This window comes from Triturus cristatus, chromosome 3_1 (assembly GCF_964204655.1).
Source record: "Triturus cristatus chromosome 3_1, aTriCri1.1, whole genome shotgun sequence".
NCBI classification, from domain to species: domain Eukaryota; kingdom Metazoa; phylum Chordata; class Amphibia; order Caudata; family Salamandridae; genus Triturus; species Triturus cristatus.
This window is the reverse complement of record NC_140583.1, coordinates 487,414,234-487,438,256: the sequence shown is the minus strand read 5'-3', so window position 1 is coordinate 487,438,256 and position 24,023 is coordinate 487,414,234. Positions and strand designations below refer to the sequence as shown.

Below are 24,023 nucleotides of genomic sequence, written 5' to 3'. Positions count from 1 at the left end.
TCCTATTGGTTTCTCAATGCTATCTCTGTTTCTAAGTATTCTTGGCGTGTAATTGGTACTTCCAGGTAGGAGCTATACCAAGTTAGTGTCTAGTGTGTTGTAAAAAATATAAAGTATTTTTCACTCACCCGGTGTGGTTCTTTCTTGTGTAAAAAAAAAAAACTTACTAACCGACTAAAGTGGTACATCCAATTCCTTTACACGATCTTGGATTTTTCTTCTACAAATTGGGTTTTTCAAGGTACAGACAGATCTCTGTATTGTGGCAGTGCTGCGCTTCAACTGTGGCCAGACAATCCGGCAGTACATGGTTTGGTATTCGTATTGTGTAGAACTTTACATAGATTACATTACTGTCCTAAATCATAGTAAACTTTAAACTACACCCCCGCCTCCCAACTCTCCCCTGCTAGCAACTATCAACATTCAGAGTTGAAATGTTGGTGAAAATTAGTTGCATGGACAATGCCCTTGTATCGAATTCTGGCAGGCACAGTAACTGCATTATAGTGTGATATAATGGAGTATTCGGGCGTAATTAATTGTGACGGGGTAGTATACATATGGCTTCTGATGGATACATTTGCCTGTGGATTCCTCACCTTTTGAATTACCCCTGCGCCAGCATTCCTTAGAAATTATTTTCTTAGCTCTCCCACGTCGACGAGGCCGTCACAATAGCACGGCTCCGCTCGCGACTCCGTATGACGTCACCGGAGCCATAGGAAGACTTCGTCAGCGTGCTGACGCCGGTTCCCTTTTTTCCGCGTCGTCTATGTGTAACGGGTTTTTCTGGGACTCTCAATTTTACATATGATAACATTGTTTCTATCTTCTACTTCGTGTTGCAGAGAGAATGGCCACTTTGAAGAAGTCTGGTTTCAAGCCCTGCAGGGAGTGTGGGGGACATTTTTCCATCACGGACCTCCACGACTTCTGTCTCTGGTGTATTTCTTCGGACCACGATGTCAAAGGGTGTTCGTACTGTTGGAAGATAAACCCGAAGGCGCTGAAGGAACGTGTGGCGAAACTCTTCATTGCGCGGGCGAAAAAAGAGAAGAGGGGTCGCAAGAGATCGAAGTCGTCGACCTCGTGTAGCTCGATGTCAAAGAAGCATAAGAAGAAGAGAAGACATGGGTTTCGATGTCGATCTTCGAAGGGCAGGGCTTTGAGGTCAGCTTCCCCCATACAGCGGCGTTGTGGCAAGGATACCATCTCCCCGTCTCCTTCTACACAGGCGACTCCGGCCCACTCTCCGGCATAGAGGGATTCGCCGACTCCCAGGTGTTCTCCGACACTCGGGGTGTCTTCTCCTGCGGCTTTGCCTGTACTGGCTCCGATATCTCCGGCACCACAGCCTGAGCCCCCCCCCCCCCCATACCCCCGTAAGGCCTCGGATGGATCCAGACCAGGGGGCTTCGGATCCTTATCCTCCTTTTCCAGGACCAGAAGTGGGTCCATTGCGTTTCCTTAGTGCGATGTTTGGCGTGTTTTCCAAGGCATCTTACCCTGCCGGTGCACCGTCTGGCCCGGTGGGTCCGCTTGCATTTAATTTGGGCATCCCCCTGCAGTATGCCCAGGAACCTTTTGTGCCTTTCATGCCAACGGCCCCATCATCACAGTTTCTGGCGCCAAGGTTTTTGACTCAGATACCCATTTTCCAGCGCCGTCTGGTATTGGGCTTACATCTTCCCGGATTCGAGCGGCGCCGTTGCCTGCTTTGGAAGGGCCTCCTTCGATGCCGGCGCCGCTATCTCTGGAGCCGTGGCTGGCGCTGCCGACCCCAAAACAGCATTCCAGGAGGGAAGCGCAAAGACTGCTGGAGGAAGAGGAGTACCAGCAAGAAAATGAGGATGGGGAGATCCTCTACTCCGTGGACGACTTCGAGGGCCTACGTGACCAATGGCCTGGATACTTCCCCGGAGTGGGAGCTTTCTTCTCCGAAGACCTTGCCTTCACAGGACGTTGCCCCTTACCACTCAGGTATCAGGAAAGCCACTGAACTGTTGGACCTTCGTTGCCCTCGGCTGAGGTGAGGTCAAATATCTTGACTGAAGTGTTGCATTCTCCTTCCTCTTCTGTTGAGCCTCTGCTGCCTTTCAACGAGGCGTTGTCTGCCCCTGCAGTTTCTAGGTGAGTGACAAGACGGTATAAGCCTGCTCCTGCTGATCCAGCTTTTCTGTCTACCCATCCTTCACTTGGTGGTTCAGGCTTCTTGTTCCAAGCAGTCAACTGGTTCCTTTACCACCACCACCCAGGGGGATAGAGACTCGAAAAAACTGGAACAGTCTTCCAAAAAGGTGTTCTCAGCAAGTATGGCTCTGAAGTCAACCAATTCCACATGTTTGCTAGGACGGTACATTCACGCACTAATGGACTCTGTCAAGCAAGTAGCTCCTAAGTTGCCTGAAGATGACCATGTTCATTTTTTGCAAGCGCAATAAGACACTCAAGCGGCAGCCTGTCCGGTCATTCAGTTGGGTCTGGGCACGGTGGACTCCAGATTGATGGGCTCCTTGGTGGCTACCAGAAGGCATGCCTGGCTTAGGTCTTCAGGGTTCTCTCCAGATGTACAGGCTACTTTGCTCGATCTACCCTTCGACGGATCTAGATTGTTTGGAACAAAGGCAGATTCTGCGCTGCAGCGTTTCAAGGACCGTAGGGCTACTGCAAGATCCTTGGGCCTGCAGTACCAGCCTAGGGGCTATGGATACAAAAGGTATCGAGGCTTTGAGAGTGTGGCTTAGTTTTGGGCCGCCAGCAGCCACAACAGCAGCAGCCAAACCCTCAGTACAGGTCGTACAGAGGAAAAGGTAGGGGCCGTCTGCGAGGGGCCTCTCGACTACAGTCCTCCTCTTCCTCCTCTCCTCTCCCCACCACCGGTAACACGGGAAAGCAGCTCTAGATCCCCCATCTTGGAGAATGCTGGTCCAGTAGAGGGCCGGTGTCCCATTTTCTAGGAGATTGGAAATCGGTTACTTCAGACCATTGGGTTTTGAATCTTGTGGAAAATGGGTACGCCCTACCTTTGTAAGAGTTTCCCCTTCCTTGCCCTCCTCGCCAGGGCTCATGTTCAGTGGACCATTTGCTGCTTTTGCAGCAGGAGGTTTTTGTCTTGTTGCAGAAAGGTGCAATAGAGGTGGTTCCGGAGCAGGAAAGGGGTCCGGGATGTTACTCCAGTTATTTCCTGATCCCCCAAGAAGGACGGCTGGTTGAAACCGATCCTGGACCTCAGGGTTTTGAATTTTTACCTTCGGCAGGAAAAGTTCAAGATGTTGACCCTAGCTCAGGTCCTTTTGCCACTGCAGCAGGAAGACTGGATGGTGTTAATCGACTTGAAGGATGCGTATTTCCACATCCCTATTCTGAAGTATTTCCGGTTTACGGTAGGGTCTCAACACTACCAGTTTACGGTCCTTCCATTTGTTCTTACTTCCGCACCACGGGTCTTCACAAAGGTGATGGCAGTGGTGGCTGCACATCTCAGAAGGTCAGGGATTCCGGTTTTCCCCTATCTGGACGACTGGCTGCTCAAAGCAAAGTCGCCAGAGATGGTTCTGCGTCACTTGCAAGTAACAACGCGTCTCTTGTTCAGCTTGGGTTTCTGGATTCTCGACATTCAGGAGATGATTCCTTTGTTTCACGATGGAGCAGTTGTTTCACTCCTGAAGGTCCTACGCCTGCTCGGTCTGTTTGCTTCCGGCATACTGTTGGTCAACCATGCACGCTGGCACATGAGGGCACTCCAGTGGTGCCTCCTCAGGCAGTGGTATCAGCACAATGGAGACCTCGGGGAGAAGGTCAGAATCTCCAGGGACACCTCAGCTGAGTTGTCTTGGTGGAGTGTGCTGGGCAACCTTTCTCAAGGAAAGCCTTTTCAACCGCCTCCACCGATGGCTACAGTAATCACAGATGCCTCCACTCTAGGGTGGGGTGCTCAGCTCGGGGTTCTGGAGATCAAGGGTCTTTGGTCTCCTGAGAAAAGGTTGCTTCACATCAACCTTCTGCAATTGCGGGTGATAAGTTTGTCTCTCATGGCCTTTCTTCCCTCCCCTATGGATGCTCTTATAGAAGGAAATTGTTGAAAATTTGCAATGATAACGGTTCTGTGCCATGTACACTGTGACTGAAATCTACTGTGGTTAGAACTGATCAATCTGCGAGTTAACGATTTCCTGTGTCCGAATAGGATTATTTGTCCTGTGCTTTCTTTCCCAATTTTGTATCGTATATGTAGATTTATTGTGATTTAATTTTATGTGTTACTGCTCTTCAAAGGAAGTTTTATTCTTTGTTTTAAAATCTGGTAAACAGTTTACCTTTTTATGTATATGTATAACATTTTGACTTAATGTGATATTCCTTGATTAATTTGTAATAAATTTGCTTTTAAGTAATTGGTTTGCTTCGTTGATGCCATTTCTCATCCTGTTGGTGTGAATTCTGTATGTTTGAAAGACTGGTGATATTCTGAGTCCCAAGGGAGATCTTTCTTTTTGACCACGGTCTTATTAGGCACCCCTCTCTCTTGGCGTGGGGTCCCTCTCTCTTTGTTTTCGAACTTTCTTCCCTCCCTTCGTGGTCAGCCGATTCAAGTCCTGACGGACAACACTACCGCGATGTGGTACATAAAGGGCTAGGGTCGTATTGTCTCTGCAGACAGGCTCTGCGACTCTGGTCCTGGACTCATTGCCATCAGATTTGTGTGTTTGCAAATCATCTGGCTAGGGTGCTAAATGTGCTTGCGGACAGTCTCAGTGGGCAATACTCGGCCGATCACGTGTGGCGGTTTCATCCGGAGGTGGTCCATCACATCTTTCGAATGTGGGGGTTTCATCAGGTGGACCATTTTGACACTCAAGAGAACGCGCACTGCCCGTCGTTCTGCAGTCTTTAGTATCGGATTGTTGGGGGACATGTTTCAATTGGATTGGAGCTCGCAACTTCTTTACACGTTTCCTCCCATACCCTTGATTCCTCATGTTCTGTGGAAGATTCGCCACGACCGGGCCCAAGTCATATTGATTGCTCCGTATTGGCCAAGAAGGGTGTGGTACACATATCTTCTTCACCGCTCTTCGTACCCTCCGCTCATCTCCCTCTCAGGGCAGACCTCCTCTTGCAGTCGCGGGGGCAGGTTCTACACCCCAATCTCCAGAGCTTGCACCGTCATGCCTGGAAATTGAACTGGGAAACCTGAGTTCTTTCTCTCTCACCCGGATCTGATGGATGTTATTTTATCATCCAGGAGACACTCCACCAAATCTTTTTATTTATCTAGGTGGACCAAGTTTGTGAAACGGCGTGGAGAGGGGTCCATTGATCCTTTAAAGGCTCATTTATTTGATGTACTTGGCTTTTCACTTTCCTTGGCTCAGTAAGGTTGTGCTGTGGCTACGGTAAAGGGTTACTTGTCGGCTTTATCAGCTTTCCTCTGGTTGCCGAACCAGCCGTATTGGTTTAAGTCACCTATTGTTATGAGGTTTATTAAGGGCCTCACCAATAGGTTTCCTTTCACTCCTTTCATTATGCCTCAGTGGGATTTTAATTTAGTACTTACTTTCATGATGGGTTTTCCGTTTGAGCCGCTTCATATTTGTCCATTGAGGCTTCTTACTTTCAAGACTGTTTTTCTGATCGCTATTACCTCAGCCAGGAGGGTAAGTGAGCTTCAGGCTCTTAGTTCTAAACCTCCGTTCCTGAGAACCGCGATGGTTCTCAGAACCAGGGCTGCTTTCCTGCCTAAGATGGTCACTCCTTTCCACCTAGGGCAGTCTATTACCTTACCTACCTTCTATCCTCCCCCTCACCCTTTCAAGGAGGAGGACCCTAGGAGGGCTGTCAGCTTCTACCTGGATAGAACCAGGGACCTAAGATTGGATGACCAGCTATTTGTGGGCTATATTGGAAGGATGAAGGGCAAAGCTGTCCACAAGCAAACACTATCCAGATGGATCATCTTGTGCATCAAAACCTGCTATGCCTTGGCTAAGAAGGAGTTGCTTGAAGGTATTAGAGCTCATTCCACCAGAGTTAAGTCTCCTTCTCCTTTGGCTAGAGGTGTTCCTGTTGTAGACATCTGCAAGACGGCAACTTGGACCTCCCTCCACACCTTTACGAAGCATTTCTGCTTGGATTCGGAGGTTAGGAGGCACGGCCATTTTGCACGCTCTGTGCTGCAAGATTTTTTGGTATAGGCGGGTGGACTCCCTCCGGGAGAGGAACAGCTGGAGGATTCAATTCAAGAGGTGAGGAATTCGCAGGCAGGTGTATCCATCAGAAGCACAAGTTACTTACCTTTAGTAACGCTTTTTCTTGTGGATACAGTATCTGCCTGTGGATTCCTCACTGACATGCCCTCCTCCCCATTGTGCACTTGCTTATACTGAAAAACGTCTGACTGTTTTTCATTGTTATTTTTCATATGTCATTTATATACCATACAGTTTATTGCTAGGAAATGTTTTACTTTTTGGCGTTTCCTTTTTATGAATATATATACTGTATTTGTGTATATATTTTGTATAATGTCTATACTTGTATTATGTTGTTGGTCCACCCGTTCACCTCGAGGGCACAGGAAAAATGGGTGGAACTGACGTCAGCACGCTGACAAGGCCTTCTTATGGCTCCGGTGATGTCATACGGAGTTGCGAGCGGAGCCGTGCTATTGTCATCCTCGTCGACGTGGGAGAGCTAAGAAAATAATTTCCATGGAATGCTGGCGCAGGGGTAAATCAAAAGGTGAGGAATCCACAGGCAGATACCACTAGAAAAAGCATTACCGAAGGTAAGTAACTTGTTCATCAGTGCCATACTATTTGGGTGGTGTGTTGTTAGTTAGTATCTTTTTAGTGATCACTCAAGATCCATCTGGACCAGAGTCTATATGCGTGGTGTGCAGGTGTTCGGTATATCCAGGGTTTTAAAGGTCTGTAACGGGTATCCCCAAGCACAGTAACTGCATTGTAGTGTGATATAATGGAGTATCCGGGGCGTAATTGATTGTGTGAGAGTATACATATGGCATCAGTGTCATACTGTTTGGGTGGTGCGTCGTCGGTATCTTTCTAGTGATCACTCAAGATCCATCCTGACCAGAGTTTATATGCGTGGTGTGCAGGTGTTCGGTATATCCAGGGTTTTAAAAGTCTCTAACAGGGTTGTCCATTCCGTTGTAGTTGGTATTTTTCACAGTCCCCTGTACTTCTCTCTGCAGAGTACACCTCCCTCCACCTTCGCTGGGGAGGATGCAGACTTCCACCGTTTAGTTATTAGGCGCTTCGCAAGAAGTCAGCAAATTTCACCTGCACCCTGTATACTTTGGGTGGGGATATAGTCCCAGCAAGCATCTTTTAGCTGTACCCCTGCTATTCCCTCCCACCGTTTCATTCAGCGCAGTGCCTATTTGCGTCCAATAGAATTTGAGAGTGGGACAAGCCCACAGCATGTGTAATAAGTCTGCATCCTGCTCACAGCATCAGGTGTATGTTGCAGATACCCTCGGGAACATAGTATGCAATCGATCCGTCGTGAGGTAGGCCCTTTGTATGGTTGTATGAATTTGAACATGAAATTACGTGAGACTCTTATGAAATTCAATTAGATTATTCCATGCCTTGACCTGTAATTCCCTACCCATATCGTGTTCCCACCATTCCTGCAACTAAGGTAATGGTACTGCTGAGTGTGTTCGTAGACCTTGGTATAGCCATCGTGTTAAGTGTCTACCATTTCCCAATAAATATACTGAGTGTACGTACAAGTTTGTGCGTGGGGGGTGTGCATGGAAAACACTGCAGCTGCTTTTGTTTCAGAGGGCTGATGAAACCGGCCCGGTACCAAAATAACGGCCCCCCCAGTGGTCCAAAACCTATTATTCCTTTTATGCCTTCGGGGCACTAAGGGGCAGCATGTGGGAGGGGCCTTGCCTGCAGCATTGCATATTGGCACCTCCGTTTGGGGATCCAGTGCAGTAAGGCCTTGTATTATTCCAGCCATTAGTCTGGTAACCGATGAGAGGGTGACCCCCGCCCCCCCCACCCCCGCACCTTCTGTCCATGCAGGGCCAACCCAGCCTCGACCCACTCCGGAGCTGGCCCCATGCTGGCACAAGACAGGGGCAGCGTGGCCAGACAAGGCCCCGGTGGCTGCTGCTTCTGCTCACCTGGGTGTCTGCCTCACAGTGTCCGATTCGGCAGTGCCTCATCCCGCAGACGCTGCAACATTCCCGGTCCCTCGATATACAGTTGCCGCACCAGGGGACTCCTCTTATCAGTGGTAACTGCCGCTCTGGATCCCTCCCAGGCCAGGCCCGCCAGCAGGCCAGGACCCTCTGGGTAGGCACCTTACAGCAGTCCCTCCGTGTTGCACACCCAGCGGTCACTGACAGTTTCCGGTGCAATGCGACTCTGGCCATGTTTCCGACTGCAGGGGTCATGGTTTTGTATAGCCTCAGGTCTACCTGATGGGTAACGCGTATGCTATTCTGCCCTGGCACGTTTGGAGACAATTGTAGGTTTTGGTACCCTTTTCTAGGGCCAGATGGCCTCCACTACGGAGGGATATGCCAGGATTATTCGGCTTGGCCCGGGAGCTCTCCATTTATGCGTCCGCCATCTTTGGTGGTTAGCCGCGCCCCCCTTACATCCTGCTGGATAAGCCTTAGCTGCTCTCCACAGCTACCCCTGGAAAGCTTTGGTTTTCAGGGACTTAAACACTATCAATAAGTGTTGCATGGACTCAGTACACAGTGCCTCACTATAGATGAAAACTGTATACTGAACAGCCTCCTACAATAAACATATGTTTTTATTATTAGTGGCTTTAGGTACACATGCTTAGCACACTTCAGACATCTAGTGTTGGGCTCGGACGTTTGCAAGTTGTTTGTTTGAAGAAGCATCTCGAGTAAGGAGATGTGGTGTGACTTCTTTTAGTGTGCATTGTACATGGGCACTGAATCTATGTTGGGTTGCTTCTTTCTGCCATTGGATTTTAATGTGCTCAGAGTGGGCACTGAGTTTGTTGTGTGTTAAACACTTTTTTACATTGACCTCGCTTAGTTACTGTTTGATCCCATCATGGCGGATTGTACTGTATTCCCTTTACCTTGGTCTCCCCTCGCACATACTTGTAACAAAACCGAAGACAGTCATTGATGCCACAAGATGTTCACAGCCATGAACCTCTCGAAGGCAGAGTACAATCCTTCTTTGCCAGAGAATGCTGTGTGGGTGATTGAATGGATGCCTTTTCCGAACTGCTCTTGCTGTGTCTCGAATTTTCCATGGGTAGACCATCACGAAAAGTGCAATCTGTGCCTGTCCTCCAACCACGACTACACTTTCTTTGCATCATACCTTGCCTTCCATCCAGGAAGACCATCTATCGAAGTGAACGACCCTGGGCAGACAGGATAATGCATTAGCTGAAGACTTCAGACAACACTGACATCGTCGGCGAAAAAGATTCGGTTGGTGCAGAAGAACAAGAAGAGGCTGGCTTGTCTGGGCTCCTGGCCTCGCAACCGCCATTCAGTCTAGAGACTGCGTCATCGTGTAAGTCTGATAAACATGAGATGGAGCATGTCCAACCAGCGCCAAAGACCAGGACTCGCAAAAAGATCATGCTGAGGGCTGGGAGTATATCTTCATCCCCTAAGGCCCATATAAAACCAAGGTAAAGCATTGATGCCGAAAAAACACATGCCACGGTCCCCTGCCACCTTTGTACTTCGGTCGGCATAGGCAAAAGGCTACAGAGGCCGGCAAGCCTCCAGCCATTGGCTTAAAGCCTGAGCCGCTTCAAGAGCATCGAACACACTCAGTCCCATCCAAAGTCAACACCAAAGGCTTCATCACTGCTGATGCACAAGACCTTGTAGATGCTGAAACCTGCCTTGATACCCAAACCCTTCTTGACACCGCCTTCGACTCCTGGAAATTAGTACATTGAGGCACTGATCTTGGAGAGGCTCCAATAGGAACTGGGCATCAGACAAAGATGGGCTGTTCATCTACTCAGTCACAGGTAAAATCACTGTAAAACCGTCTCCATCGCTGTCTCCGTAACCTCTTCCTCAAAAGAGGAGACTGGCCTTTGAGGGAGAACCCGCTTCCAAGACTCCCTCCCTTAAGGCCGGCATCAAAGAACCACAAGGACAGAGCCACCAGTATTCATCCTCTGCCACACAGTCCACCCTTACCTTTATCACCACAACCACATCCTCTGCCATACAGTCCACCCTTACCTTCATCACCAACACCGCTCCTATGCACTCCTCCCTCACTACCCTCACGGGAGTCAACAGAGGGGTCCCATCTTTCATATTCAGAGCCATGTAGCCCCTATGGCCACTTCGACCCTTATGACCAGCTATCTGTCGAAGCCCTGCTGATGATCCTTGGGATGACTACATTATGGATCCTGTGAGATGATCCCAATCTAGAACATTACCCAATCAGAACCTCACCCCTTCATGACACCATGGTGAACCAAGAGGCCATCCAGAGTGCTTCGGCCTTTCAAAAGGTTGACATAAATGTCACCCAGTAGGAAGATTACTTTTTTCTGGAAATGCTCTCCAAATCTGAGCGTACTGTCCAATTCCTCCCCATACTGAATGGTAAGCGAAAGTCTGCTCCCCACAATTTTAAGGAGCCTATCAAGGCTAGGGTAGTCCCCCGAGGATCAAAAAGAAATTTAAACCCTTTCCTAGCGACCCAGGATATATTAAAAGGCAGGTTCCACCCGACTTCCTGATGTTGCACACCGCCCGCAAACATACATCTTCCCAGACCAATGGTGATGCTCCTCCTCCAGACAAGTAGAGCAAGAAGATAGACACAGCCGGAAAGGGGTTGGCAGTAGGAGCAGCATCCCATTTGCGAATAGCCAGTACAGTGGCCCTCCTGTTATGCTACAAAAGGGCGCAATCGGAATAGATGGAGGAGCTTCATAAGCATCTCCTGAGGCAGTACAGAAAGCATGGGGAGGAGATAGTACCTGAGGACAGATTCATCTCCAGCGGCAGCATCCGCTGCCCATTGAATGCTGCAAACACAGCCTTTTGGGGCATCAATACCAGCATCCTACTCGGACGCCGTGCCTGGCTCCACATATTCAGGTTCAATCCTGAGGTCCAACAGCATCTTCTCAACCACCTGTCGGACAACATCTTTTCAAGCTCCAGGTTGATGAAATCCTGGAAAAAATGTGAAAAAGATACAGAGACATGGGACTACTTCAGACCACTCCGTACATGGGCTCCTTTCATAAACTGCAGTCCTCTTCTTTCCCAATCACACATTTCAGGAATATACACAACTTCCTCTGTTGCTGGGTTAAAATCACTTCCAACAAGTGGGTCCTAGCGGTAGTCCAACATGGCTATTGCCTCAAACTATATACAACCCAACCCCACCCCATCCAATATCTTACACCATATACGCACTGTCAGCAAAGAACGCCTTTCCCTACTTCAGGAAGTGCCTTTCTTCAACAGACCCGAGCTCTGGATCCAACTTAATATGGCTTCAGAGGTGGTCATAGTACGGAGTTGGCGCTCATAAAAACAGCAGATGAGATAAGGAAAGTAGTTGATCAAGGCGCAAAGGCCGCCTTGATCCTATTGGATTTATCCGCGGCCTTTATTTGATAGGTCCATCATGATCTTTTGATGGACCGATTAAGGTCATGCGGACTCCAGGGCAAGGCTTGGAAACTATTGCAGTCCTTCCTTACGAACAGAGTACAAGTGGTATCCCTGGGTGAATATCAGTCAAAACCCTTTGTTCTGCCCTGCGGTGTTCCGCAGGGGTCGTCTTTGAGCCCTACGTTGTTCAATGTCTGTTTCTTCCCTGGCCCCTATTATCAACTCCTTTGGCTTTGATCTCACCTCCTATGCGGATGACACCCAAATTGTGGTGTCTCTGCTGCCAGGACAGGAGGTGGGCATGGACAATCGTTTTCACAACTGCATGGAAACAGTGGACGGTTGGATGGTGAAAAACTGCCTAAAGCTTAATTCAGGCAAACAGAAGTTATACTATTTGGAAATGGTCCCAACTTCTGGCACCCAGGCTGGTGGCCATCAACAATGGGATCACTTCCTGTTATCATGAAGAAAGTAAAAAACCTTCGAGTATTAGTAGAGGACAAACTAAACTTGGGCGACCAAGTCAATGCAGTTTCATCATCAACTGCCTTTATTCTCAAAACAGTGAAAAAAATACTGCCATTCTTGCCAGTGGAGAGCCGACAAACGGTGGTCACCGCACTTGTTTTGTCGAAGCTTGATTACTGCAATCGCCTTTACCTAAACATTCAAGAACGATTTATAACTGTTTAATAACTTTCTGTTGGTGATAGCTGAAAGGACCGGTAACTAGCGCCAGAACACCCTTGGGTAACCGTTGCGCTCTACAAATAAACTTTACATTAACAAGAAGTGCAGGCCCTCCTTCGAAAGGATGCTATTGAGAGGCTGCTGCAACAAAACCAAGTGAGTGGCATCCACTCGGTTTACTTTCTCATCCTCATAAAGGTTGATTCTCTCACACGCACCTGAACCTTTGCATCAGAACATTTTTTCATGACAACTCTACAAGGTGTCCACCCTTTCCCTAAGCAGAATGATTTCATTATGACTCACTACCTCAAGTCGCCCATTTCTGCCTACCCATAAACCCTGCTTATCGACTGTACTTTTGTGTTGTGGTGAGTGGATAACACTACCAGTTCAAAATACTTCTTTTCATGGTCACCACGGCTCCAAGGGTATTCACGAAATGCCTAGCAGTGGTGGCTACGCATTTGCTAAGGATGGGAATTCACTCTTTTCCCTACCTCGACGATTTACTGATTAAAGAGCAGTAGCAAGATGCAGCGTCTAGCATACACTCAAACAGTGGTGGCGCTGCTACACGGCCTGCTCTTCCAACACCAATTTATACAAATGGATTGTATTTAGACCGCAATGACAAAGATCCACCAGAGGGATTGAATTTACAAAGTATAGTAAATCAAAGCCTTTCACTTAACTGCGAACAAGCATTGTCAAATTCAACAAATGTGACTCTCAGAAACGTATTCATTACAATGTTGTACTGTTGGGCTGGTTGTCACTTAGAGTCACTTTAGGCAACCAACTCCAGTAGGCAGCTAGTCAGATGGACCAGCAAGGTCCTCGGAAATAGTTGAGCCGGTGATGCAGTCTTCAGTTAGTTCCAGGCACTTTTATCCTTTGCATGGTTTTCCTATGGAAGTGATCCTGATACAAGGGATGAAGGGTGCTGAAGATGCTCAAAGGATGCTGTGTATGCGATGCAGTCGGCAGGGGTCTTCTTGCAGCTACTCCTCAGTCCACGAAGGGGGTGAGACGGTCCTGGTCACAATGGTGACATCCCTCAAAGTCCTCTCGGTAATGGTAGAAGTCTACTTGCCAATGGGCTACCAATCGCCCAATATCACGGTCACAGCCAAATCCTTCTCTGGGCAATAACTCAGCTTCTGGGTGACCAAGCTGTACTCCGACAACTCTCCCGGGCTCAGTGAACTCTGGTGCAACTTTGAGCATCTGGTCCTGGTCTCTGGTGCTGCATTATGGCGGTTGGCGGTGGCTTTGAAGATTCTGGGCTTCTAACTTGCCCCAGCAGGCTTCTCAGCTGTTGTGGCCCTGTGCTGTGAACAGGAGGCCAGCCAATTGACCCTTAGAGTCTCTTTGCTTTGACTGGGCCCTGGAGATGACTTCTTCTTGAACAGGACACAGCAGGCAAGTCCCTCTTCTTTGCAGGCCACCAGGTTTTGCAGGTGCAATCCACAGAAGTCCAGCCTCTCTTTGCCTGTTCGATGGTGCAGTAGCTCAGTCCTTCTTTATTTTTTTGTTCTTGTCCAGTCGAAGCCTAAGTTCTTGGTACCAGGGATGCCCAATTTATGTTCAGAAAATGCCCTCAGCGTAGGATGCTTTTGGTAGCCAATGGCCTACCAAGTTCCCTTCCTCCTAATATCCACTTCCGGGGAAGTGTGGCATCTGGTTATCCCAGGATGCGCCATTCTGCCCACACCCGACATGGTAGAACCCCTCTCCCGGCATCCAGAGCTCCCTAGACCAACCAGTAGGTGTGGCTTAAAAGGGGCTACATATTTGAAACCAGGTTTCTCCTCTCCTTAGCCTATGGAAATGTACTATTTACTACTTACTACTTTGTTATTTATGTACCGTGGGACTCCCACTACGATGATGGGGAATGATTCAGGCATGTGAATCTATGAAAGATACCAATACTGGATAACTGTAGTTACAGGTAAGTAACTTTTTTCTTGTGTGCATATGGTGTCTTGAGCGCAACCATGACGCAGTCATGCTTGGACTGCTGGGCCATGGTGCTGAATGCTTTGAGGGAGTGGCCCCTAAAGCTGCTTATGGCCTGGCAGTCGACGCCATCGAGCGTGACTCCTCAAAGGTCCTGGTTCCGATCGAGAAAAAGAAAATCACAGTACCGCTCCAGAAGCCCCAAGTCCTCTTTATCTAACTCGAGGTCCTTGGACACTCAAGCAAGAGGAAGAAGAAGAAGTCTAAGCAGACTTCAACTTAACCTCGTCTGTTGAGAATTGACATGACGAGTGAGGAACATAGACGTTCCAGGCACGGTTCTGCGGCTTCGACTCCGCGCCTTCCCCGTTTATGGGAGCCTGAGCGACCCCTGTTCAAGTTAAATAGTTTTACGAGGCCATGCGCAGAGTATTTGAGCGGACCGACCCCTCTGGTGCGCCTTCGGGCTTCTCAGGGTCGGAGGAGGCACCATCAGGTTCTGCGCCGACAGCTCCTGGCACCGCTCTGTTGGGGGTCTCATGGATCAGATCCCGGATCAGCGATGCTCATGCCAATGTAACAAGTGCCCGCCCAAAGTCGATGCTCCCAGCGCTGGTGGCACCAGCCCCATTCTGATTCCTGGTGACTCGAAGTCTGATTAATGTTGGTGGACGTCGACTCCGGCACCGACGGACCCAGTGGCTCTAGGTTGTTACTTATACATTTTGAAGAGGCTTCAGGCATGGGAGAGGAGTGGGAGGGGTCTCTAGACCCCTTAGACCAACAGGCACTCCTGATGAGGATTTGGACTGGTATGAGAAGCTTGAGGAGGCCATTGGTCTGGACACCTCTCCAGATTCTGGTACACTCTCTCTACCTACTGTGGCTATGGAGGAGGGAAGCTTCTTAATCTATGGTGGTAAATAGGGCAGCAGAGGTCATTGGCCTGGAACTGCCCTCGATGCAAGTCAAGACTAATCTTTTAACTGAAGTGCTTTAGCCTGGGGCTTCCTCTTCTGAACCCCTTTTGCCCTTTAATAAGGCATAACGGATGTCCTTCTAGGTTCATGGTCCAAGCCTAGCACAGGGGCTCCTGTGAACAGGATGATAGCACGCCGCCATCGCCCTGCCCCAGTTGATCCAAGTTTCCTCAGCCAACATCCTAACCCTGAGACCTTGGTGGTCCAAGCCTCAACGTCCCATGGTGCGTTCCCTTCCGGCCCACAAAACCGGGAATCCAAGAGGCTGGACTCACTTAGGAAGAAGATGTTTCCTTCCGCCAGCCTGGGGTTGCGGTCGGTGAACACTGCATGCCTTTTGGGCTGTTTCTCACACACCCTTTGGGAAACAGTTGCATAAATGCTGTCGCAGGTCGTGGAGAAGGCCGGCTGTGCTCTCCCAGGCAGTTAAAGGTGGTAGAGGTGCCGCAAAGTTCACCATTAGGTGTGATTTGGATACAACCGATTTGCTGGGTAGAGTGGTCTCGTTGACGGTGGCCTTGCTGCGTCAGGCCTGTCTAAAAACATGTGGCTTCTCGGGGAATGTTCAGACCAATTTCATGGACATGCCCTTCGATGAGACTTGTCTCCTTGGAGTGAAGGCAGACTTGGCACTGGAGCTCTTCAAGGACTGGTGGCCTATGGCCAGGTCTTTGGGCCTCTCACTAACACCTCGTCCCCAGTCTGTTTTTCGCCCCTTTTGTAGCAATGGAAGGGGCTTTCAATTGCTTCAGCCATACCCCAGCCACCTCTTTCCACAGACTTCCCAAGTTGTGCAAGGGCATGGACGCAGTGCATTCCGACTTAGTGGGACTGGTTGCCAGAAGTTGTCTGCCTACCACCCCGTGGCAGTTGCAGACTCTAAGCCTTCCTAATTTGGTTTTGCAAGACCAAGGGTCTCCAGTTGAAGGGAGGGTCCAACATCATCTCCTCTGCTGGCAGTTCATAATATCGGACAAATGGGTTTTGCTGGATCATTCAGGATGGTTACTCCCTGCCTTTTCTATCTTTTCCTCCTCCTTTACCACTGTCTCAAGAATGGCTGGTGAAGAATCATCTTGTTTTGCTCATAGAGGAAGATACAGCTCTCCTGGCCAAGTGGGCTAGAGAGAGGGTTCAGATTTCATACGTGGGCAGTGGTTGTTATTCCCACTACTTTCTGATACCCAAAAAGAACAAAGGTCTTCATCCTATTCTAGACCTTCGGACTGTAAAGCTCTTCCTCAAAAAGGAGAAATTAAAGATGCTCACGTTGGCTCAGGTCTCTTCTGCCCTAGACCAAGGAGACTGGCTGGTACCATTGTAATGTAATGTAAAAGTGTTTTCATATAGCACAAATATCACTCCAAGGAGCATCTTGGCACTGATACGGAAAACCAGAGATGGAAACGGAGCTGGTTTGCTGCTACTGCCAGAAAATGGGCTTTCAGATCAGAGTTTTGCAAAGTATGTCTGATGCACTAAAAATACAGGTTTTGAGAGCCTTCCTAAACACTGACTCAGATGCAATCTGGCGAAGTTGAGGTGGAAGTTTATTCCATGCCTTTGAGCCTATGACTGTGAGTGATTTTCCTCCCTTCGACACCAATCTGAAAGTTGGAATGATCAGCAGATTGGCGTTGAATGATCTTAAGCTACGGGAGGGGGCATAGCGCTTGAAGCCCGTTCTAAGGTATTGGGGGCCTAATGAGTGAAAAGCCCTGAAAGTAATGATAAGGACCTTAAACAGAACACGTTTGTAAATTGTCAGCCAGTGCAAAATATCTAATGCCGCAGAGGCAGATGATCTCCTTGGCCACCTCAGTACCAGCCGAGCAGCTGCTTGCTGGACCATCGGAGCTTGTGCATAACTGCTTTGTTGGTTCCTGCATATAGGCTGTTACAATAGTCCAGCCTTGATGTAATAAGGGCAACAGCAACAGTTTGTCTGGCTGAGTAGGGAAGCAAGTCAAAGAGTTTCTTTAGACTTTTTATAATGTGGAAGCATGTACCAGCAACTGCCAGGGATTGCTGTTTGAAGGATAGGGTGGTATCAAATTGTATTCCTAAATTCCTAGCTGCGTTTATTATATTAGGTGGGGGTGGCATTTTCTGGCCACCAATGTTTAGGCGCGAAAAGGTTTTGTTAGCCAAATGGTAGGATTTCAGTTTTTTCCGAATTGCACCTCAAGTGGTTGTTATTCATCCATTTAAAGGTTGCTGTGAGTCATTTTCGGAGATTTTCTTAGACTTGCGGGATGCGTATTTTTTACTTCCCCATCCTTACGGCCCACAGGCATTAACTGCGGTTCAAGGTAGGCCACAAACACTTTCAGTGTTATCCTTTGGCCTTACCAGCGCCCCTCGGGAGTTCACCAAGTTGATGGCGGTGGCTGCCGCTAATCTGCCCAGGCTAGGGGTTCCAGTCTTCCGACACCTTGACGACTGGCTGTTGAAGGCGTCCTCACCTCAGACTGCTGTTTTCAACCTCCTGACTATGGTGGACCTCCTGCATTCGCTGGGGTTATAAACGTGCTGAAGTCGCACCTGACTCCCTTCTCAGATGCTTCCTTTCATCTGAGCTGTTCTGGACACAGTACAGTTTCAGGCTTATCCAGCCGAGCAGCGAGTCTAGGATGTTCAGATTATGATATCGATGTTTCAGCCTCTATCCTGGATTTTGGTGAGAATAACTCTGAGGCTGCTGGGACTCATGGCCTCCTGCATCCTGTTGGTAAATCATGCCCTATGGCGCATTCATGCTCTGCAATGGGAACTGAAGTTCCAGTGAATGCAGCATCAGGGGAATCTCTCAGACATGGTCCAGATTTCTGAGCCAACTGCAAAGGACCTGCAGTGGTGGCTAACGAACCACAATTGGCATTGTAAGCATTTATTTCCTCTGTCAAGTGGAAGTTGGTGCAAGATTTCTATGGACAACCTGCCGCACTGTGGTACTGCAGCAAGCAGGGCGTTGTGGCGTTGTGGACCCTTTGTCAAGAGACCCTGTGCCTCTGGTCATGGCTGGAACAGCAGGATATATTCCTGGTGGTTCTTCTCTTGGCAGTTTCTCTGAATGCCAGGGCAGACTAACTCAGCCGTCGATGCCTAGCGGATCACAAATGGAGTCTCCAGCCAGGGATGGCGCAAGGTCTCAACAGTGGGGAGAGCCTTGGTTTGATTTTTGAAAAGAATGCGCAATGTCATCAGTTTTGCGCTTTGGAGTTTCCAAAGCAGCTATTGCTCAGCAAAGCTTTTCGTCGCAAGTGGAGGTCAGACCTCCTGTACGCCCTTCCACCCATACCACTTCTGCCTGGAGTTCTCAAGAAGATCAAGATCCACCAGGCCCAAGTCATTCTTGAGGCTCTGGACTGGGCATGGAGAATGTGGTGTCCCGAGCTTCTTTGAATGAGCATCGATCCTCCGATCAGACTGCCCCTTCAAAGGATCATCTGCTGAAACAGCAGGGGAGGGTCCTTCACCAGAATCTGTCAACTCTGCCTACATGCGTGGAGATTGAGAGGTGACCGTTGATATCTTTTGACCTTCCTCCTGCAATCTGTAAGCTTATCTTGGCCAGGCGGCCCGGCACCAAGATGATATACGCCTAACATTGGCAAAAAAATTATAAAGTCTGTTGACCCTCTTTATACCTCTCTTTCTGATATCCTTCTCTTTATTCTTACCTTTACCCAGCAGGGCTTTGCTCTGGGCACTCTCAAGGGTTAGCTTTCTGTTCTGTCCTCTTAGCTGTGGCTGCTAAAGGAAGTTAGCTAAAATGTTAGTTTAGGCAGTGCAGAAACTAAGCATTTCGCTCTGGGTCGTTATCTGTATTAAGATCTGCTCACACTGGCTAAAAAGCAGCCTCCTGAAGGCTTACGAGCCCATTCCACCAGCGGGAAAGCTGCAACCACGGCGTTAGCTTGCGGGGTACCAGTCCTGGACATCAGCCAGGCTGCACCGTTGGCTTCACTGCACATGTTTGCTCAACATTACTGCCTGGACATTCAGGAATGTAGAGATGGGGATTGTGCCTGTTTGGTCCTGCAGGACGTTCTAATCTAGTAATTTGTCCGCAGGCAACCGCCAGGAAGTGTGGCTTGGGTGTCTATTCAGAGGTATGGAATATGCAGCTAGAAGTCTCTATGAGATGAGCAAGTTACTTACCTTTGATAACGGATTGTCTGGTAGAGACAATATCTACCTGCAAATTCCTTAGAGACCCAACCATGCCTCCCTGCTCTGCGTACTCATTTGTAGGGTTAAGGTTGGTCCCTTTTCAGGGCCCTGGTTTTGACGCTCACTAGTCAGTTCCCTTCAAGGCTCTGCGCTACAGGCGTGGAAAACTTGGAAAGTAACTGATATCCGTGCGATTGGGTGGCGTCTATATAGGTGACCACGATGTCACATCTGGCGCCGACGACCCGTGACTCTTGAACAAAAGGATGAATGTCTTTAGAGAAGTCGTGCAGAAAAATACTATTGTTAAACCTCAAAGCAAGATATTGGCTAAGAGTTTGCCAAATAGCATGGAAGCTACGTTCATGGTCCACTGTCCAAGGCAGTGACTTGGGTGTGTCCTTGTAGGTGAGGGCCCATGATGGCTTTGCCAATAGTGAAAATTTGAAATTCAATGGCTGTAGTAGCCAGCCTTTCCTAAAAATGAGCACACCTGTTTTTGGCTGTTTAGAAGTGGGACAGCCAAAATGTTTTTTATGTGCTTTGTGTCCAGTTGTCTCGGTTACGGCGTGTGTGTCCTCGGAGCTTGCTCGATGTTAGAAGGTCCACCTCCAGGCAGCACCAAGTCTGACTGCCTTTATGAGACAGACTGTTAGAGTGGCCAGGTGGGGAAAAGGGTTTAAGGGAGGGAACAGCGGGGAAGGAGACCTGTAAGAAAGAATCAATAAGATTACTCTGTTTGTCAAAATACTCATAACCCCCTAATCCTCACCCAAGGACTAGGAAAGAATCTTCAGCTTTATATATAGTGGAGTGTAACTCTAACCTCAGTATTGCCCCGTAAGAAGGAACAAAGATAACGGTGAATGCACAACGTTTCCGGTGTTTATAGAAAGTATGCAAAAGGAATGAGGAGCATGAATTTCTCCTACCTAGTAGACTTCCACCCCGCTTTATTCTTCCACAGACGTTTTAAAGTTTTTAGCTAAACTGGATGCTCCATATTCAGGTTCTCCTTTGGTATGATGTATTCCCCATTGTTCATTTGAGGTATGCGGGTCCTGCCTCGCAACTTTATACTTTGTTCGTTTAAGTTTAAAAAGGCTTCAAAAATGACCAGGCAACTATTCATATGGGTCCAATGCATTAACAAGTGGTCTGTTTACGAAATTATTCTTCAACATGTCTTTCTTGCAATATCAATGTCCAAGTTCTAAATGAAACAAACTACACTAATTGAAGTCTGATGTTTTGTTCGTTTACACAGGAAAGTTTCCAAAAATTATAACCAGAGTATCTCTCTTACTGCATACTCAAAAATCCGGCACATGCAGAGGAAATCCAGAACACGTTGTTGAACGAGCTCACCGCTCCTTAGCTGCCAGGCCTGTCCCGGGGGCGCCGCCGCGACCCATTATAACACGACTCCTAAATTATCGGGATCGTGACACTGCGCTACGGTTGGCGCATGAGAAGGGCAGCCTAAACTATCAAGGAATGAAGGTGGAGCCCTTCCCTGAATTCACAGTGGCGGTGCAACAGGCGCGCAGGGAATTCCATTCGGTGAAGAAAAAAAAAATTGCTCAACATCCTCTATGCAATGCTGTACCCTGCGCGCCTACGCATTCAGCATAATGGGAAGGCCCGCATCTTCCTGTCACCTAAGGATGCACTTCAGTATCTTCGGCAGTTAGAGCGACGCTCACAGCAACGTGAGCAACTGAGAGACGCTGACTCTGACGGCTGAGTGGCAGACCTTGGAATCGTCTTGCACTGGTTGTCATGCACTTGGCTTGCTTATTGCTGGTTTGCTGTCCACATGTGTTAGATTTGATTACTTATATTGCCCGGAGGGGTACGTTTCAGATGTCGTATACGTTCTTGTTATGTCTGCTCTGATGCCTTGCTCTCTGTTCTTGCTGTCCCTTGGAATGGCTTGATGGCTGAACTGTGATGGGGGGCATGAAGTCCTTTGTTGTAAAGGTAGTGGCAATGGTCACTCGGCTGTGTCTATGGCCGGTGTTAGATGGCCTAACTCGCTTAGTCTCAGTCCACCCTGTTCCTCACGGGGTGCCAGTGGCCTCTGCGCCTCTCTGTATGGGAACTCCCCACAAAGTTGCCTTTTGTTTTGCTTTCCCACACTCATGTGCGCTAGTTGCGCTTTCGCCTGATAGGCGGCCTTATTTGTCTGTTTTGACTGTGGTGAAGTATGTTCTGGGGTTTCTTGCTCTATGTTCTTCCTTGGGATGCCACTGCAGCTCTTCGCTGCTGGAGTGGGTGGGGTGCGTTGTTGGGGTTTGCAATGTTTTGTGTTGCGCATTGTCAAAGCACTGCGGATATGGTGAGGTAAAATTTGGGACTACATATGAGCGCTGTACCAGAACTCTGCGCTTTTCTGCAGGGACATGATTAACTCAGATTTTTTTTTTTTTTTTTTTAAAAACCTTTATTGTTCACAGTGTCATCATCCTATAGCGTACATTCACCATCCAAAGTGTCGAGTCAATTAGACAATAGGTATATGCGTCCAGACAGTATGACACAGCCATTTAGCCGGCAACCCGGGGGTCCGGCGGCGTTATACACGTTGGCCTTATTACAGTCATTAGGTGTGTATTTTGATTAATCGGCAGGTCTATGTTGTTTTTTTTGGTGTTTTGTTGTGGTGTTCCTTATTCGTAGTGTCAGCAACAAAGATGGCGCTATATACCAGCCCGCACCGCGGTCGCCACCCAGGCCCCTTATCTAGAGTTGTGCAGGTCATCGCGGTTAACCTCAAGCGGAAGGGCCTCTGGTCAGCTCAGCGTTAGCGTCATTCTCGCAATGCGGGCCGGAGCGCGACAACAGTGTTTCGGTATAGCTCACTGAGACATAGAAGCTAACGCTTAAGTCCGGCGGATCCAATCTGCAGCTTCGCAATTCGAGTCCATGTGTGGGCCACTCGGCGCGCATCCGACTCCCCAGCGCAACGCCCTTAGAGCTGCTGTTTGTCGGGGTACGTCCAGTATTCAACACAATGTGCCCCTGGCAAGGCCTTTCTGCACGTTCTGGACGTACCCGTCCCTGGTAGAGTACGCATGTCATCGCTGCTCCGCTGCCAGTGAACAGGGTACGCTAATTAGGGTAGCGCTTCGGGGGCGCCGGACGGCACATCCATCGTCTGCTATCTGTGATTAGGTAGAAATCCAGTCAGGGAACGTGACCAGTTAACAAACTGTTCCCTACGCATATGCGGCGATAGGGGGAGTAGGGGTTAGGGTCATAAATTCAGGCGGGATCAAGGGGGAGAGGGGGGGGGAGTGGAGATCATCCTGCGTGTGAGCGGGGGGGCCAGCAGTTATTGGGTGGGGCACAGCGGGTCTGCGCGGTGCACGCGGGAAGCAGCGGCCGGGGGGAGGAGGGGAGGGGCCCCCCAGGTAGATTGGGATCTCGAAGCGCCAACGTCCACACTTATGGTCTTGGCGCGCAGGGTGCTCCGCTGCGGTGAAGGGGGAATGGCAGGGTGGGGCGAAGTGGTCGTGTCTTCTCGTCTGGGTCCTCAGCCATGCATTATGCGCACTGCTACAGAGCTTGGCAGCAGCGTTCACTGGGTGCGCGCGATATCTGTACAGTGATAGATCCCTGGCGGCTGGCCCATTTGGGGCGGGAGTAGGGGCCACCAGAGGCGAACGGGGGGCGGGAGCAAGCTCCGTCGCAGTTGTAGCGCTGTCGCTGCCAATCAGCAAGAGATCGGGGACATGATTAACTCTGATGACATGACGATCTCTTGGCTTAGCTGGAATGTGAGGGGCCTTAATCATCCGCGGAAGGTCCACCAGGTGCTTTCCTACCTAGACCGTCACCGCATTCAAATTGCTCTCCTCCAGGAGACGCATCTCACCAAGCAGGCGGTGTCTACTACTGCCACCAGATGGGCCGGGGTGCGACTGGCCGCCTCCTACTCCTCTTATGCCCGGGGGGTTATGATTCTGGTCAAGAAGGGCACTCCTTTTATACCGCTATCAGTGATGAAGATGATGGGGGGCACTATATCGTAGTGCAGGGAACACTGTATGGTAGAGCTCTAGTGATCGTTAATGTGTATTGTCCAAATATCGACAATCCCGCCTTCTATGAGGATCTATGGCGCAAATTGTATAACTTGCCTCCATGTACTGTTATCTGTGGGGGCGATTTCAATGTGGCCTTGGACCCCGATATGGATAGGGTGTCTACTGTGGATCGGCCTCCTAAGCGGGCGGCTACAGCTCTGCGGGATGGTATGTTGACACTGGGGCTAGTGGATGTCTGGCGTTTACGTCACCCGTGCGCCAGAGAAGGTACCTGTCTTATGTCGTATGCTCGCTCTGCTTGGTCCCGTATAGATTTTTGGTTGCTGACCCGGGACGCAAATGATTGGACTGTGCAGGTGGAGCATTTTCCCAGGACACTTTCTGATCATTCCCCTGTGCACATCGCCTGGCCTTGCCCGCTTGCACTCGCCCTCCCTTCCAGTGGCGGCTTCAGCCCTCCGCCTTGCTGGACTTGGTGTTCTGCGAAGGTGTTTGGGGGGG

General features: G+C 49.2%; 1 protein-coding gene across 10 annotated transcripts in view; it reads left to right on the top strand.

The window, feature by feature from the left end:
* TP53BP1 (tumor protein p53 binding protein 1) overlaps window positions 1-24,023 on the top strand; it is a 956,094-nt gene that overhangs the window by 316,608 nt on the left and 615,463 nt on the right. The gene's annotated exons all lie outside the window — the stretch shown is intronic.